Raw genomic sequence first — 16,629 nt, 5'->3', positions numbered from 1 at the left:
CACCATCATGGTGCTTTGTATCTATCATTTTATTTCCTCTTTCTAACAACCCTGTAAATTAGGCATTCCTCTTTGCGTTTTACAAGTGAGGAAACCAAGGTTCAGGGAAGTCAAATGATTGTCCAAAGGCCATACTGCTGAGAGTGGAGGAGCTAGGATTCAAACACAGGTCTTTCTGGGACCAAAGTCCAGGGTTGTTTTGGGTTTTTTTTCTCTCTTTTTTTTTCTCTATACCACAGGACTTGCTAAAACCTTATCCAGATGTAAGTAATCTAGTTATATCATTATTTTCATCACCACCGTTAACAACAACCTCATAATTGTAAAGATCACTGCGAAGGGCAAGACACGGATGGCCATTTTCATCACTTAATAGAGTTCTGCAGGCCTCACTGCCAAGGCTCTCCCTTGATAGAGCAGCCCTGAAAACCCGGAGCAACGCGGTTCATCTCCTTGGGATGTGTGATTAGTAATTTGGCCACCAGCTCCCCACGATCTTGCAGGGATCGCTGTAGAGGGGGGCCATTTTGCTTGTCTGAACATAAGCTCTCATTTCAGGGCCTGAGCGGTTTGGGTCCACGGGGCGGGGCTCCCCGTGCCCCAGTGGAGTCTGTCCCGGAGCTCTCTGTACCTTTAACGGGCTCCCGGGTGCTGCTGGTCCTTTGATGAGCAAGTCTAAGGGAAAGCCTTCCCTTTTCTTTTCAGCAGCTCTGACTGGCCTCCCCGCCCACCCCACACCCCCCCGTGGCCACTCCACTAGGCCTCCTGGAGACTAAGGAGCGGTGGGTACTGCCCCCACTGACCCCTCAGTGACGTCTGGCATTCTTGATCATGCCGCCTTCGTGAAACCCTTTGGTCCCTCGGTTTCTAAGAGGGGGCCCTCCCTCCCTCCTGGTCTGTGTCTCTGACTCCTCTCTCTCTCTGTCTCTGGTGGGCTCTTTTCCCTTGCCTACCCACCCCTTAAACTTTGGGGTTCATGACTCTTCTCAGCCTCACTGGGGGAGTGACAGTGCCACCTCCTCCCACTTCATCCTTCCTGACCTAGCCACGCTGTGTCTTCCAGGGGGGACTCCAGCCACCTTCTCCAGTCTCTGCTGGAGGCTGGCAGCCCTCTGAGGAGGTTGGTGTGCGTGGGGTCAGAGGAGAGCAGCCAACCCAGACTAACTTGGGTTGCATGTGGTACTTTATGTGGCCACAGTCATAATTCGTAGTAATGCCAATTAGGAAGTACTCTCTACCAGTGCTCGCGCAAACCCTGTGATTTCTTGTGACCTTGGCAAGTCGAGTGTTTCACCACAATTTGTGAATTATGGAAGAGTCAGGGGCCTCGTGGACGCAGTACTGCTCTGGCATGCAAATCTGCCCAGGGCATAAGTCTCCCTATTTGAAGATAGGTAGCCTGGTCAAAAAATAGTCAAGTTTTCCCTAAATGGGTTTCCAAGGCATCAAGACAAATTACCGAAAACTGCCTCCCACAAGGCACATTTTGGATAATTTCATTCACTGGTTTTTCCCTTGTTATATATTAGGATATATCCCATAAGTGTTGTGTTTTACGTGGCCCTAAATGGCTTTCTGTCTTCTGCATGTGGTTGTTACATAGAGAACCTGCCAGCCTAAGGCATGGGCACACACTGCCATGGCTTTTAACCCTGGTTCATCCTCAGAGCTGGTTGAATTACCCTTCCCTGGAGATTAGCACGTCGCTGGGAAGGCACTGTCTTTGCAGTGTTTTTAAGCCTGGGCAGGGTGACTTGTGTCTAGGCTGCGAGGTTTCGGAGATGACTAGGGGGAGGGGACGCAATGTTACAATATTCGGGCCGCTCTAATCCTGTTACGCGCGTGGGCACATGCTCCACGCCAGTCTCTGTCCTCCCTCTTGCCCCGGCTGGAGGAGTTGGCACGATCGGCGTCTCTGATTCCTCTGCTGTTGGCCAGAGACCAGGGAGCCGGGAGGTGAGAAGGGAGCCACGGGGGTGCGGTGCTGAGCAGCCGCGGTCGGTCCAGCCTGATGGTGATGTGCCGAGCCCGCCGCCACTCTGGGCATGGGTAACGCGCAGCACCAGCGGTCGCGCTACCGGAGAAGGAAACGCACAGGTACCAGAAATCCGGATCCGGGATCCTCCGCAGCCCCCCGCTTGTCTCAGTGCACAGGGCCCGCGTTGTGGCCGGCTCCCGCGCGCCACCGAGTTTGGGGCTGGGGTCTGAGTCCTGCAGCTCACTGCGGCTGGCAGCAGGGGACGGATTATTTTTAGCAGGTTCCCTTTAGCCCAGTGGAGCCAGGAGATGCTCACAGAGCTGGGCGGCTGTCTGCAGAGCGTTGGTGCAGCCGTGCCTGCTGCCCGGGAGGTTTGGCTGCCGCAGTCCCCTCCATTCACTGGGCTGTAAATCGAAGCTGTCTACACAGGCAAGGCGCTCGATCCCAGCGTGGCCCTGGGGCTACGTCCCGCCCAGGTCTCCAGGCACCTGATTTCCCAGTGGTCAATTAGGTGTCTCTGCCTGCAGCATTGAAGCAGTGGAGGGGCCAATGCCCGGGCTTTGATGGAGTGCGCCGTGCGCAGAGACCTCCCCAGTCGACTTCCTCATCAGAAGGCAGCATCCATTCATAATTCTCTCTCAGCCTGTGGACCGAGTTTGGCTGGAGCTGGGCATGGACTCCTGCGATCTCCCTTTTTGCATCTGAAGCAGAAACTAATATAAAAAGGAAAAGGAAGGGGGAATGCGGTCCTAACGCAACGCGGCGCTGAAAAGCCCCCCGAGAGGCCTCTCCTTTGCGGGGAGAGGGAGAAGAGGCAGATCGCGAGCCCCGCGCCCCAGCCAGCTGCTGCTTCGCTGCGGAGCCGGCACGCATGCCTACCTCACCTGACGGCCGCATTCCTGGGGAGCCGGCTCGGGGCCCGGCGGCGCGCCCAGGGCGCACGGGCGGTAGGATTTCTGCAGCGGGGGAACGATGCGCCGGCGGGCTTCCCAGGGCCGAGCCCGAGCCTGAGCCTGAGCCTGAGCGGGCACCCGGGGAGGCTAGCCTCGGCGCGGCGCCCCACCGCAACCCCCCGGGATGCTCTGCGACTCACAGCCCAGGCCACGCGGGTGTGTTTGAGATGGGACCAGCGTGGGGGGAGGGGGTATGGGTAGGTGACATCATTTGTAACTAATTTTTCACACCTCTGGGTGGTGGGTGAACTTAGGGAACGGAGGAAGCAAGAGCCACAGCCCCGCCGCGCGCTAGCCTGAGGAAATAACCCCGGCCGAGGTCTGAGAGCCGGGTTCCCTTGGCAGAGAAGAGTGAGGATGAGCGGGCGGTCAAGGTGGACCGCACATAGCTCCAAGGGAGGAGGGGAGCTTCTCTGGCTTTCAGGGGTCTTTCTTTCTTTCTTTTTTTTTTTTTTGAAGCATATCGCAGCTGCAGTTTTGAAGTTTGCCGCCTCCTCCCCACCCCCCAGCCCGGGTTTGGGGGAGGGGCGGCACTCTTACACGCCGCTGCCAGGGCCTTTACTAGCTGGGTAGAGGGGGCTGCAGGGGTTGCCTGGTCTGGTGGCGAAGGGACTCGAAGGCACTGTTAAGTGGGAGGGCACCCTGAGGCTCGGCCTTCCAGGGGCTCTGAGGGCTCGGGAGAAGTTGGGGGATACCTCTTGGTGCCCCATCCTGTTTTCCTGCCCTGCCACTTGGTGTTGGGTGACATTCTGCCTGTGCAGGGGTTTCACTGTCATGGAGCTGGCTGTGATGCTGTAAGGCAAATGGACTGTTAAGGATGAGCTGGAAAAGAGAGGCGAGAGAGCTGGAGCTTTTCCTTCTGTGGCAGTGTTAACCCCGTCAAGCCTGCTCCCTTGGCACACCTGTCCACCTGGGTCACCGTCTGTGGGCGTGAGTAGGGCTGCTGGCTGACTAGCCCTGCCGGCCGGTGGGCCAAAGCTGGACCTGCCCAGGGCCTGCCAGGCCCAGAATGGGTGGACAGTAAAAGAGCAAAGCCCCACCTGGTGCCCCCTCAGGGGAAGATTAAGCAGGCCCGCCATGATGGTGCGCAGCGTTTTAGCCATAGTGTGCTCTGCTCTTGAGTTTGGGAGCTCTTGCTTCATGAGGTTTTTATTTTATAGTTTCGTGCCTCCTGGTCACCACTTTGTTTTTCACAGCTGCTTGTGAGCAAGACAAAGATAACAGCGTCTAAAAATACCCTGCGGCTGGAGATGCAGCTTAGCTTGACCCCACTATTACAAGGATGGGGTCTCCCTTCCCAGCTGCGTGAGGGTGAGCCACACTGGGCCCCCAGACAGCCTGTGACCAGGTGCACACATCCTTCAGAGCAGTTCAGCCACCAGTCTCAGGACAGGGTGGGGATGCTAGGAAGCTGATCTGTGTGAGAGAGCAGCAGCCCATCCATCCATCCCTACGTGAGGTCCTAAGCAACTGGGCTGCAAGATTGGGGGATGGGAGTCCAGACAGAGACCCCTCCCCAGCCCCCAGCCATGGGTATCTGCAGCTTTACATTCCCTCTGAGTTCTGCCTAGCCATATGTGAGGCTTCCTCCTCTGTGCCTAGGGGCCAGGAGGCCACTCCCCGCAGTGGAGTTTGGCCCAGAATACACAGAGACCAAAGGGTCCAGGTGGTGCTTAAATCATGCCAGCTTCCTGGGTGCAGATAGTAGCTGGGGTGCCCCTCTTTCTTTTCCAGATGGAAATCCCTGGAAAGCCGCATGTGGGGCTTCCTCCTCTGTGCCTAGGGGCCAGCAGGCCACTCCCCGCAGTGGAGTTTGGCCCAGAATACAGAGAGACCAAAGGGTCCAGGTGGTGCTTAAATCATGCCAGCTTCCTGGGTGCAGATAGTAGCTGGGGTGCCCCTCTTTCTTTTCCAGATGGAAATCCCTGGACAGTTGAGTGAGGAATCTCTTCTTGGAAATTGAGAGGTACCCAGTCTGTCTGAAGGGGACCAGCCCCAGCTGATGGGGAAGGTACCACATGGAAGGGAGACAGGAAGGGACTGAGGACTTCAGTGATCCTAGTGGATGGTGGGAAGCTCAGATCTCTTCCTGCGGGTTCTGGATCCCTTGAGCCTGCCAGGGCTCTCCCGTTATTTATTTTCAAAAGCCTTAATTTCCCCCATGTTCGCCTTTTCTTTGGCAGCAAAGATGGCAAAGTCCAGCTTGAAGAAAACAGGCCCCATCTGTTCTTGATCTGGTTGAATGATAGGAATTTTTTTTTTTTTTTTTTGCAAAAATGCATTGGTAATGGCTGAAAAAATGTAAATGCCTAACTTTTTAACCATGAAAGAAATAAACTAAAGAGTATGGGAATTTAAGAGGGAAGGTGTAAATTACCACCATCAGTTCGCTATTCAAGACGGAACCTACTGGGTGATTCTCTCCTCCTTTTCAAAGTGAATTTTGATTTTAAAATTTTACCTTTATTTTCTGTAGGTAGGTCAGAAATATAATCATCAGGACAATATTAAGGTAGAGTTTGATTTGGGAGAAGGAAGAGACTGGGAAAGAAAGCACCTCTGCTAAATCCTCTCATCATTCCTGATTAGTCTTCTCTTAGAGGCTTGAGAACATTTGCTGGTTTATCTTTAAAATGCCCCTCATCTTTGTGTTCCCTACAGAAGATGCAAGATTACTGATGATTCAGTGTAGCCAAAAGGCCCAGTGCAACAGTGGCTAACTCTTTGGCACCCTGAGAAGGGCCCGTGGGAGGGCCATGAGTTGGGATTCAGATTTCCTAAAGACTTCATTGTCTTGGCTCTGCCTCTACAAATAAGATGTCAGTGATCTCTTGCACTTAAACAGAAAAAGGCTGCTTCCTCTTGAAGCTCAGAACCTGAATCTGCCATTAACTAGAGACTCGCACTGAGTGTATGGATTAGGTTATACTGTAACAAGTAAGTCCCAGATCTCAGGATGTTAACACAATGCAGTTTTTCTTTTTTTAATCATATAAAGTCTAATCAACTTTTGGCTTGTGATGACAAGGAACCTGGTCTCATGCCCTCTTGCAGCTCTGCTATCCCCTAGGGCCTTGGAGTCCCTCCTGGGTTCCTTTGTATCTAGCCAGCAGAAGGGGAAAGAGAGAGCACGGTAGGAGGACTGGAAGTAGCACACCTCATCACCACCCACATTCCACTGGCCAGAACTCAATCACATGGCCACATCAAACTGCAAGGGAAGCTGGGAAATGTAGTCTGTGCCGCAGCAATAAGCTCTGTGGCACGGAAGATGCCCCCGTTTTGCTCTCCTTTGGGAGTGGATTTGGCTCTGGGCAAGTCACGTGGCCAAATACGTGTCTCCATCTTTAAAACGGTCGTCATTCCACTTGCCCTTTCCTGTCTCAGGATTTGGAAAGGTATTGAGACATAAAAGGTTCCTAGAGGGACCATCTGGTCTAGCCTCTTTAGGCAAGGTCATTGTATTATCCCCCATGTTATAGATCACTTGCCCAATGTGACACAGCTAGTTTATGGCAGGGCTGCAATTAGAATGTAGGTCTCCATCTCTTGGCTCAGTGCTCCTTCTGCCATGCTCTGTTCACTCTGCCCTCTTATGAAAAGTTATACGGGATATAGTTTCGGAAAGCTGATATACAGTCCCTAGACAGCCTTCGTCTTGTATAGTCACTAAAAACAGCTATTTGTATTACTTAAGGTCCATGTGAGTTTTTGTTTTTTGGGGTTTTTTTGGTTTCTTTTGTTTGTTTTTTGTTTTTGTTTTTTTTTTTAACTGTAGAACCACTTAGAGTTAGGCTCAGAAGAGCCAGGCACTGGTCTATGCCCTGTACATATATTATTAACTCACTTAATCCTCACAGTAACCCTGCGAGGGAGGGACTACTATTATCCCAACTTTATAGATAAGGGTGCTGAGGCACAGAGAAGTTAAGTAACTTGCCCAGGGTTTAACAGCTAACAGGTGACAGATCTGGGATTTGATCCCAGGTGATCTGGCTCCGGAAGCCAGCCCTGGATCATCTTGCTACACACCATCTCTGACCTGGTGGGCTCCGTGTCCAGCCCTCTCTAGCGTGTCCGACCAACACTGACCCTGAATCTCTGAGTTTCTTCTCTTAGTGAATGACCTTGGAGGTCCATGACAGGGAGCCATTTGTAAACTTACTGAGGCATGAATTTGAGCCCCCAGCATATGAAAACGATTCACAGGATTAAGCTACATAGCTAGTGAGAGAGCCCAATCCCTGACCTCCGGTGCCGACAGCCTAGTGAGGATTTTTTTTCTCCTTCAAAATTTTTTGGTCTATTCATCACTGGGTAGGCGGTAACTGTTATGATGTAATAAAAATGTTCGTTTCCTTGTGAAAAGCGGCCATCAAATGAGGAAGGGCTCTTCAGTTCAACCTTAAAAGGCAGTTGACTTGATAGGGGTGGGGCGAGGCCAGCATAGCCCTTTGACTCGAGGTAATTGCTAATTAGGGTTGTTTTGTCTACCTGTTGTTGTGTACGAATCCACCCCAAAACTTAATGGCTTAAGAAACAATAGCCGATCGGCTGGTCCAAGATTCTGCAGTGTCGGAGGCGCTCACTGGGCAGTTCTTGTGACAGTCTTGCCGGTGGCCAGTCAGTTGCTATGTCGCCTGGGGGCTAGGCTTCCGCTGGGATGCTGGGTTGGCTGTGCTTCTGTCTCTTTCTGTGTAGTAGTCTCAGGGCCTGTCCAAGTGGCCTTGCCAGAAGTCCAGAAGCTGGACTTCTTACCTAGTGGCTTAGGGTCCCCAAGAGCGCAAAGGCAGAAGCTTCCAGGCCTTCTCAAGGCTGGGCCTGTGACTTGTTTTACCAACAGGATGACACAAGTCACAGGACCAGCCCAGACTCCAGGGCAGGGAATTAACCAAGGGCGTGAATACCAGGACGGGTGGAAACAGACGACCTAGCACAGTGGTGAACTCTGAAGCTTCTGTATTTACAGATTTGAGCATTCCCAGAGGTCTCAGGAGAAGCTGACTGTACATGGAAATGTAGGTTAAATACATCTATTACTTTTACTCCAATGGAGAAAGACAGTTATATATGCCTGGTGCTTTCTCCATCCCCAAACTAATGAACCACGTACGACCATGGAAGCAGTGAGGCTGCAGATGTGACTGCCCCAAAGCAAAGGGAACTGAAGTGTGTGACTTCTGTTCTCTGGCCCCTTGCAGACTGTGTCTCGGAGCTATTGATTTTTTTTTTTTTTAAGTATCAGTACCCACCCTCAAGTCGGGAGCATGCCAGTTGGATCAGGGGACAAGACCTCCTCTTTCCCAGCAAGTCACACATTCTGAGGTGACTCAGCATGCGCAACAGGGTGGAGGGCTGCTCTCCTGTACAGATGGGCTAGTGGGTTCGATCTGTCAGGGTTCCATTTCGGATCATCTTCCCCAGGCCCTTGAGTCACTGTAGCCAGTGGAGGTGCAGTGGCTACTTCGATGCACCACCTGTGTCCCCCTTCCTCATCAGGACTCAAGCGCTTGCTCCCCAAGCACTCATTCGTCAGAGCTGGGCACTGGTGGCTGACGCCTCACAGCCAAGTCCCTCTTTGGGAATTGTCCTTGAAGAGAGCCACCTTGCCCAAGGTCACAGCCCTTCCCAGGTCAGCGCACATCCAATGACTGGTCACGCTGCAATTCAGGACAATTCTGCAGAGCTATCCCAGCTCCAGAGCTCCCCCAATGGGGCTGGCTGATCCTCTGTTGTGACGGTATCACAGCCCAACTTCTCTCTCTGCCCAGTCCTGCTTAATTCCCTCCATAGGTCTTGACCTGAAGAGCATTTGCTAGTAAGCTTCCCACACGCCAATGTCTATCTCAAAGTCTGCTTCCAGGAGACCTGACCCAAGATAGGAGGCTTGTAGACCACGTTACTTCCTGCTACGGACTGGGCCACTGTGAGCACACACAGAAGCAGGACACACAGCATGGGCCTTCCCCAAACTCTTCCAGTTGGGAAGAGATGACAAGTACTTAAGCAACAATATGAGAAAACGAGCAAAGATAATGTAAGTCTGGTGCCTCAATGATTTCTTCCCCTCCTTGCTCTACCCCCTCACAACTTCCCCCGAAGTTATGTTTTTTAGGGGATGCGTGATCCATGACATTGATTATATGGTTAACAATTGTGCCTAAGCGCTCTCCCACCTGATTATTCCTTCCTTTCGGCATGGCACTGGCAATCAAAATTTATCTTTCGAATTAAGGCTCTAATTATATTTTGATAAAGATCTAGCAATTCAATGAGAATGAAATTCTGAGGGTTGCCAGGATACGGATGACTCTGGGTTACGGAGAAGGGTTTGCATGCAGAATACTAATAGGTGGTTCAGCACTCTTATCTAGACCTTTCCAATAGAGTCTGATAACGTAGGCCCGTCAAGTGCTGTTTCTCTGCTATTATCCTAGGAGGATAAAAGCGATGAAAGATATGAGCAGGGTTTTATGAATGAAAAGGTGATTCATCCGATGTCTTTTGGTCTCTCGCACTAGAGTTAAGAAACGGAGTGATAATTATGTGGTGTCACCTCAAAAGGAGGTAGGAGACAAAAGCTTTCTCTTATTTCCTTGCCTCTTTTATTGTAAATAAAAGCAAGATGTCTTAGACACTGGGTTATTGTTATGTGTTGGGAGATAGGGACCTGCGTTTGCAATGGTGTTGGCTCCCGGAAAAATGGAAACAGTGGAATTATGTATGGTGTCGCAGTCTAGTTTTCCTTTACCTTTTATTTCTCTTTTACACTGTCTGATTATTACTCATTCATTGATTCGACAAATATGGAGTCCCAAGTACCGTGCGGGTCCTGCCGAGGGATCTAGGAAAGTTTAAAATGGATAACTGCATGTGAAAATCATAACAGTACATTACAGTAGCACCCAACAGGGTTTTCTGGGGGTGGTGGAAGGAGTAATTTTAAAATTGAGATATAGTTTAACATACAATCAAGTTGTGTACACATTTTAAGTGTTGAGTTCAATGAGCTGTGATATATACGTCTGTGCAACCACCTCCCAAAATAATATATAGTACAGTTCCATCACCCCCCAAATTTTAGTACCCCTTTCCAATCTGCCACCCCCTTTGTCAACCATTATTATGATTTCTGTCACATAGATTAGACTTGCCCGTTCAAGCACTACATGTAAATTGAATCATACAGTATGATTTTTAAAAAATATCTGGCCTCTTTCATTCAGCATAATACTTTTTGAAATTTACTCATATTGTTTTATGTATCAGTAGTTCATTCCTTTTTACTGCTGAGCAGTAATCCGTTGTAAGAATACAGCACAGTTTACCTCCTTAGTTGAGCTGTATCCAGTTTGGGGCCATTATGCATAAAAGCTGCCAGGAATACTTTTGCACAAGTCCTTTTGTAGATTTACATTTTCATTTCTCTTGGGTAAGTATCTAGGAGGGAAAATGCTTAGTCACAGGCTAAGTGTATGTTTAGTTTTATAAGAAACTGGCAGAGCTTCTCCCAAAATGGTTGTACCATTTTACACTCCCACCAGCAAGGTACCAGAGCTCTAGTTGCTCTGTATCCCCGCTAACACTGGGTACGTCAGTAGTCATTACAGTGGATATGAAATGGTATCTCATTGTGGTTTTAATTTGAATTTCTCTGCTGACATATAATGCTGAATGTCTTTTCATGAGCTTACTAGACACTCATATATCTACCTTCTCTTCTGAAATGTCATTATGCCTTCTCCTCATTTTTAATTGGGTCCTTTGTTTTTTTATTATTGATTTGTAGTAGCTCTTTTCTATACTCTGAATGAAAGTTCTGTGTCAAATATATGGATTGCAAATATTTATTCCCAGCCTGTGCCTTGCCAATTTACTTCTAAATGGCATTCTTTTGCTGAGCAGACATTTTTAAAATTTTGACGAAGTCCAGTTCATCAGTGTTCTCTTGTGTGGCTAGTCCCTTTGAACCCTGTCAGAGAAATCTGCTTCCTTTAAGTTCATGAAGATTTTGTCATGTATTTTGTTCCAGAGATTTTATAGTTCTAGCTTTTGTGTTTAGGTCTGTGATCTTTATGTAATCACTTGTGTATGGAGTGAAGTAGGGGTCAAAATTAATTTTTTCCCATACGTATATTCATTTGTTCCAGAACCATCTGTAAAACAAACAAACAAAAAACCAAAAACCTTTCTTTTCCCCCATTGAATTGATTTAACGCCTTTTTCGAAAAATCAGTCAGCTGTACGTGTGTGGCTCTATTTCCGGACCCTCTGTTCTGCCCCACTGATCTGTATGTCTGCTCTCTTGCCAAAACCACCCTGTCTTGACCTCTGTAGATTTATACTAAGTCTTGAAATCGGGTAGCATAAATCCTCCCAATTTGTTCTTCTCTTTCAAGATTATTTTAGCTATTCTAGAACCTATGCATTTTCACATACCTCTCAGAATCAGCCTGTCAATTTCTTTTAAAAATGCTGGGATTTTGGTTGGCCATTGATTTGAATCGATAGATGCATCTGGGGAGAATAGACATCTTTAACAATGTTGTGCCTTCTAATCCCTGAATATAGTATAGCTTTTGATCACCTAGGCCTTCTATAATTTCTCTTAGGAATGTTTTGCAGTTTTTAGGGTAGAGGACACACAACCTTCTGTTAGACTTACATATTTGATAATATTGTAAATGGTATTCCTTTTTATTTAATTCTCCAAGTTTTGATTACTAGTATATATATATATAGAGAGAGAAATACAATTGATTTTTTTAATATATTGACCAGTGACTTTTCTACTTTTACTCTTTAGTTCTAGCAGTTTTTGTAGATTTCATAGGGTTTTAAACCTACACAATCATTTTGCCGGAAATGACAGTATTTGCTGCTTCCTTTCATATCTTTGTGTCGTCTTACTATACTGGTGAAAGTAGATGTTTTGATTTCTTCCCTATCTTAGAGAAAGCAGCCAATGTTTAACCATTAAATATGATGTTAGCTATAGATGTTTTAGAAGTGTCTTTCATCAGGTTTTGGTATCAAGGTTATACAAGCTTCATACCACGTATTGGGAAATGTTCTCCTCTATTTTCTGAAAGAATTTTTGTAAATCGGATTATTTCTTCCTAAAATGTTTTATGGAATTCACTGGTGAAGCCATCTGGGCCTGGAATTTCCTCTGTGGGAAAGGTTTTGATTTAGAATTCAATTTCTTTAGGACATATAGGACTATTTCTCTTTTCTCTGTCCCTTGCTAGTTTTTTCCCAAGGAATTGTCCGTTTCATCTAAGTTGCTGAATATATTAATACTACAGACTGGGGTAGACAGAAAGACCAAAGATATCACTTGAGGTGGGACTCTGAAGAGAGAAAGGGACTTAGGCAGACAAGGAGGGGAATTCTGAGGAAACAGTGGTGTGAGAAAAGACATGGGAGTGGGATCACCAATGGTGTGGGTCGTTGGACATGGATTATGCCATCTGGTTGAAGGAGAAGAGGAAAATAATGTTGTTAGAAAGACAGCTCAGAACTGCATCAATGCCAAATTAAGGAGTTTGGACCTTATGTGGGCGATGAAAGAAAGACCCCCCTGAATGATTTTCAGACGGGGGCATGACCTATAGAAATGGTACTTCAGGAAGATGGATTTGGAATGATGGGCTGGTAGGAAGGAGAGAGTGGTGGTAAATGCAGTTTTTGGTTTTGTTTTTTTTTTTAGAACTGGCACAGTATGCAGGGGTGAGCACTGTCTAGAAAAAAGGATAAAGAAAGAAACTAGAAAGAGTATAGTTGAAGTTTTCTAAAGGTAAAGGCCTCTGAATGTTTATTATTTCTCTGCACATAACACAATGTTATGTACCCTGTACACACTTATCACTGTATTATTATTGTCTCTGCTCCCATCTCCATCTCCATCTCCATCTCCTCACCTAGATATCCACCTCTTCTCCAGGGGAAGAACCCAAGGTATATTCATGCTAGAGTACTAGTGTCCAGCCATGTAGTAGGCACTTAATTAATATCAAGTGAACGAATGACATCTGAATGAGTGGATGAATGAGTGAATAGGCAGAATAAAAGAAAATGTATTAGTCAGGATAGGCTACACTATGCTATGCTAACAAACAGATAGACCAACAACAAAGCTCAGTGCTTTAATACAATAATAGTTCTGTTTCTTCCTCACACAAAGTCTGATGTAAGCCTAGAATGTGTAGTTCCCAAGCAGTGGAGGAAAAGAGAGAAGCAAGGCTCCTGGGAGGTTTTATAAGGACCAAGCCTTGAAGTGGTGTACATTAATGCTGCCTGTGTCCCACTGGCTAGTAGCTGACACTCTGTCATCTGGCCTCAGTCTGACTACATAGGAAGCCGAAAATGTAGATGTACACATAGACATTTGGTAAGCACTAAGGACAGGACAAGAAAGGGGTGAAACGGAGCCCTAAAAACCATGTGATTGCTTCCAGCCTGAGAGAAACCGAAATCCTAGAGACGCTAGGGGACTTCCTGGGGACCACCCACACAGACCGCAGCCCAGTTGTGCCCACCTTTCAGGCCTTAATAGCTAGCACCTCAGGGCTCGCTTACTGCTAACCAACTTTGAGACGCCAGCTCCTCCAGAAGGAACTCTGAGCCAAATGAAGCAGTCATAGACTCCCACGTCGGTTACCTGGTAGCTCCAGCCAGAAGCACAAATGGAGAGAGTCACAATGTGGGTCAGGGCAGGAGGTTTTGATGATGGACCTCCCAGGAGGCAGCAAAGCAGTCCTGCTCCGGGAGGCATCTGTGCTAAGCTCATGCCAGCTGCCTAAAAAGAAAGAACTGCACATCCCGTGTGATATGGAGTCTCCTATTCAGGATCAAAGTAACCGCCTTGGCAGGGCCCAGAATGCATGGTGAGGGCACTGTGGCCACGGGAATCGCTGCTGAGGTGTGTCCTGTGTAGCCAGAGGTATGAGGGGAGCGCCTCGGCTGCTGTAGGAGGGAAGGTTGGTTGCCTCCCTGGGCTGGGCTGTAGTTACTGTCTGGTTTTCAGAGTTGGTGTGAGGGTCAGAGATGATGACGGTCAAACAAATGGCCCGAAGTTCAGCAGATAGATAGATAGATAATGGGTTCTCAGGAGAAGGTGTCCTTGACAATGATGATGGCGACGGAGCAGGAGAAGATGATCTGTCTCCCATCTTCTAAAAGAATTCGGGGGAGGGGGGCGCCACTGCAGGGAGCCTGCTGCTTTTCGCCTGGAGGCTGCCTCCCTAAGCAGGGCTGTGGACGGTCCAGCTTCCCTGCCCCAATCAGTGGTAGACGCATTTTATTTAAATGGCAGAACTCTCAGAAAAAGAGCCATCAGAGAAATGAGAAGTGAACCAACTGGAGGGAATAGTGAAAGAAGGGATTAAAGGAGATATCGTAACTATGAGATGAGGAAAGTGAGAAAGACGTTCTCTCTCTAATACTTCTTGCTTACCCCGCTTGGGGGCCAAGCGTTCTCCCACGGCCGGAAAAATAACTGCCCCCAGGCAGAGGGCCTCAGGGGCTCACGGGAGGCAGCCTCCGCGTGCCCAGGTGAATGCCGCGGGGATGCTGGCAAGGCACCGGGCTCGTCTGCTACACCAGTCTTTAGTCCTTTACCCCCCTTCTTTGCTTCCTCACAGAACGTATACCACCTGATATCGTATCTATGTGTTTATTTGTCCCCTCTGTCTCCTACTGGACAGCAAGCTCCAGGAGGACAGAGACTTCATACCTCAGTGCCTCGGGGAGGGACAGCACTCAGTGGATGCGCAGTAATTATTTGTTGAATGAATATTCAGAGAAAGATGGCAAGTTGTTGTCGACATCACGATTATCGTCCGCACGTGAAAGTGGGAGAAGCAGGCCTGAAATAAGTTGTAGGAACAAGGGTGAACATTACTCAGTGGCGGGCCATGCAGGTGCCTGACTAATACCTGTTGCGTGAGCATCGTTGGTGTGTGTGTGTGTGTGTGTGTTAATGGATAAAGAGTGAAGATCAGAGAATGACAAGTCATTCCTTTCTTGGTTTGATTTTTCTCAGTACTCAAATGATTTCGTTCTTGTCGTGGCCATAATAGCTATTATTACTTTGGCCCTGTACACCAAATGGAAGAAAAACAACAACAAAAAAACACCACCACCAGGACTTTCTTTACAGGCTGAAAAATGTAACATATCCAAAAAGGGCAGGCTAGTCTTGGTCTGTTAGAGACCCAGGCCCTCGCCCAGGACAAAAGGGAAAGGAGTGTGAAGGGGGCAGAGAAAGGAAGTGGAGTAAGAGCGTGATGGAGACGTGCGGTCCAGGGAAGCAGGAGGCGAAGGGAGGGCCTAACGGTCTGGGAGTCCTAGCTAACAAGTAAATATTCAACTAGGATTTTCTTAATTGTTGAGAGGAGCCTTTTGGGGTCTATCCAAATAAATACAAAAGCTCAAGTCCATACTTGTTACTAGAAAGGCCCTGACAGTCCTACAGTTCAGACCCTAAACGGCCTGCTCCGGGCCACTGGCTTCAATGCACCCCAGGAGGAGGGAACTTCTGGAGTCTGCTACCCCTGAAAAGGCAGTTTGCCTGGAAAGTCCCAGTAGATCCTGCCTTCTGTGGGTTTGCAGAAAACGCTACCACACAGGACACTGGTATTTCTGGAATGGGCTTTAGCCAGTAGCCAACATCTGAAGAAGACCTGGGAGGGCACACTGGTAAGCTGACACAGTGGTGAGAGAGATGGGAATCTGGACACCGCTGCATGTCACTTGTCCCAGGTGGCTATTGTTCTGGAAAGAACAAGCCTTTACGCGTGGCTAGAAGGTAAATAAATGTGCTCAGCGAAGCTACTGCTTGGACAGCCTTTAAAGGAAGTTTGTTTTAAGAAAAGAGAACACTGGCTGAACCGCATTCTTAACTAAAAGGAGATCGCCACGTTTCGTTTAAGTACTACCTGCCTTCTCTCCACCCTCTTCACCTCTTCATGTAAACATCCTTGCCCTAATACCCAATTCCCTGCAGAAATGACAGAAGGGGGCCCCATGACAGCCCACTAAAAGGGGTCTGTCCCATGTCTACACAGGACTGAATCTATACCTTTGATTGAATTCGCTGGCAGCTTTCGGGAAACAGCCAGTTTAGAAGGTGGTCTATGGGTTGGGTAAGTGTAACGAAGTAATAAATGCTTCTCATTTATTACTGGGAAGAGAAACGGACTAGCCAGCTGTTTCTTCAGTGGGTGAAATTCTGTCAGAAATGCCTCTTTCTGAGGTTGACCTGTTGTTAGATCAAAGCAAGGTGACCTACGTGTGGCTTGGACGGTTGCTTGGGCTCAAAACAGGTCTCGGAGCTGGTGTCACTGACTCATGCCATTTGGTGTGCAGGTTAGTGGCATCTGTGTTTTAACCTCAATTCGTACTGCTGCATGGGTCTGAGGCTGTAAAAGAAAAACAACAATAAAAGAACTTCTTTACTCTTCAAGGTTATACAGGATAGCCTGTTCTTTTCCTGATCTTGCTCTTTTGCCGTATCAGTCTGGCCTTGGTGTCTCTGACCAGTGAAGCTCTGCTTTGTGACACTCAAAGACAAGTTGCTATCTGGAGCAGGAGGGCAGTGTGAAGGCGAGAGCCTGTGTGGGGCTGGGCGACTTGCTCTGAGGGCGCTGAGAAGGCACTGCGTTTCTCTCCAAGGCCAGTACCCAGCTGCGCGTG

The 16,629-nt window shown here is 48.3% G+C and overlaps 1 protein-coding gene and 1 long non-coding RNA gene across 6 annotated transcripts in view; one reads left to right on the top strand and one right to left on the bottom strand.

Annotated features, from left to right (window-relative positions):
* The window catches only part of LOC115847920 (uncharacterized), a 97,744-nt gene that overhangs the window by 3,103 nt on the left and 78,012 nt on the right, over nucleotides 1-16,629 (bottom strand). For all 3 annotated transcript variants that reach the window (XR_009560654.1, XR_009560655.1, XR_009560656.1), the window contains exons 6-7: nucleotides 16,226-16,355; nucleotides 14,669-14,801 (exon numbers count right to left, since the gene is read on the bottom strand). This is a non-coding gene — a long non-coding RNA (uncharacterized lncRNA). The remainder of the gene's footprint in view (nucleotides 1-14,668; nucleotides 14,802-16,225; nucleotides 16,356-16,629) is intronic.
* NHS (NHS actin remodeling regulator) overlaps nucleotides 1-16,629 on the top strand; it is a 347,571-nt gene that overhangs the window by 254,120 nt on the left and 76,822 nt on the right. The gene's annotated exons all lie outside the window — the stretch shown is intronic.

The sequence above is a fragment of the Globicephala melas genome, chromosome X, assembly GCF_963455315.2.
Source record: "Globicephala melas chromosome X, mGloMel1.2, whole genome shotgun sequence".
NCBI classification, from domain to species: domain Eukaryota; kingdom Metazoa; phylum Chordata; class Mammalia; order Artiodactyla; family Delphinidae; genus Globicephala; species Globicephala melas.
This window is presented reverse-complemented; position numbering and strand designations above follow the sequence as displayed.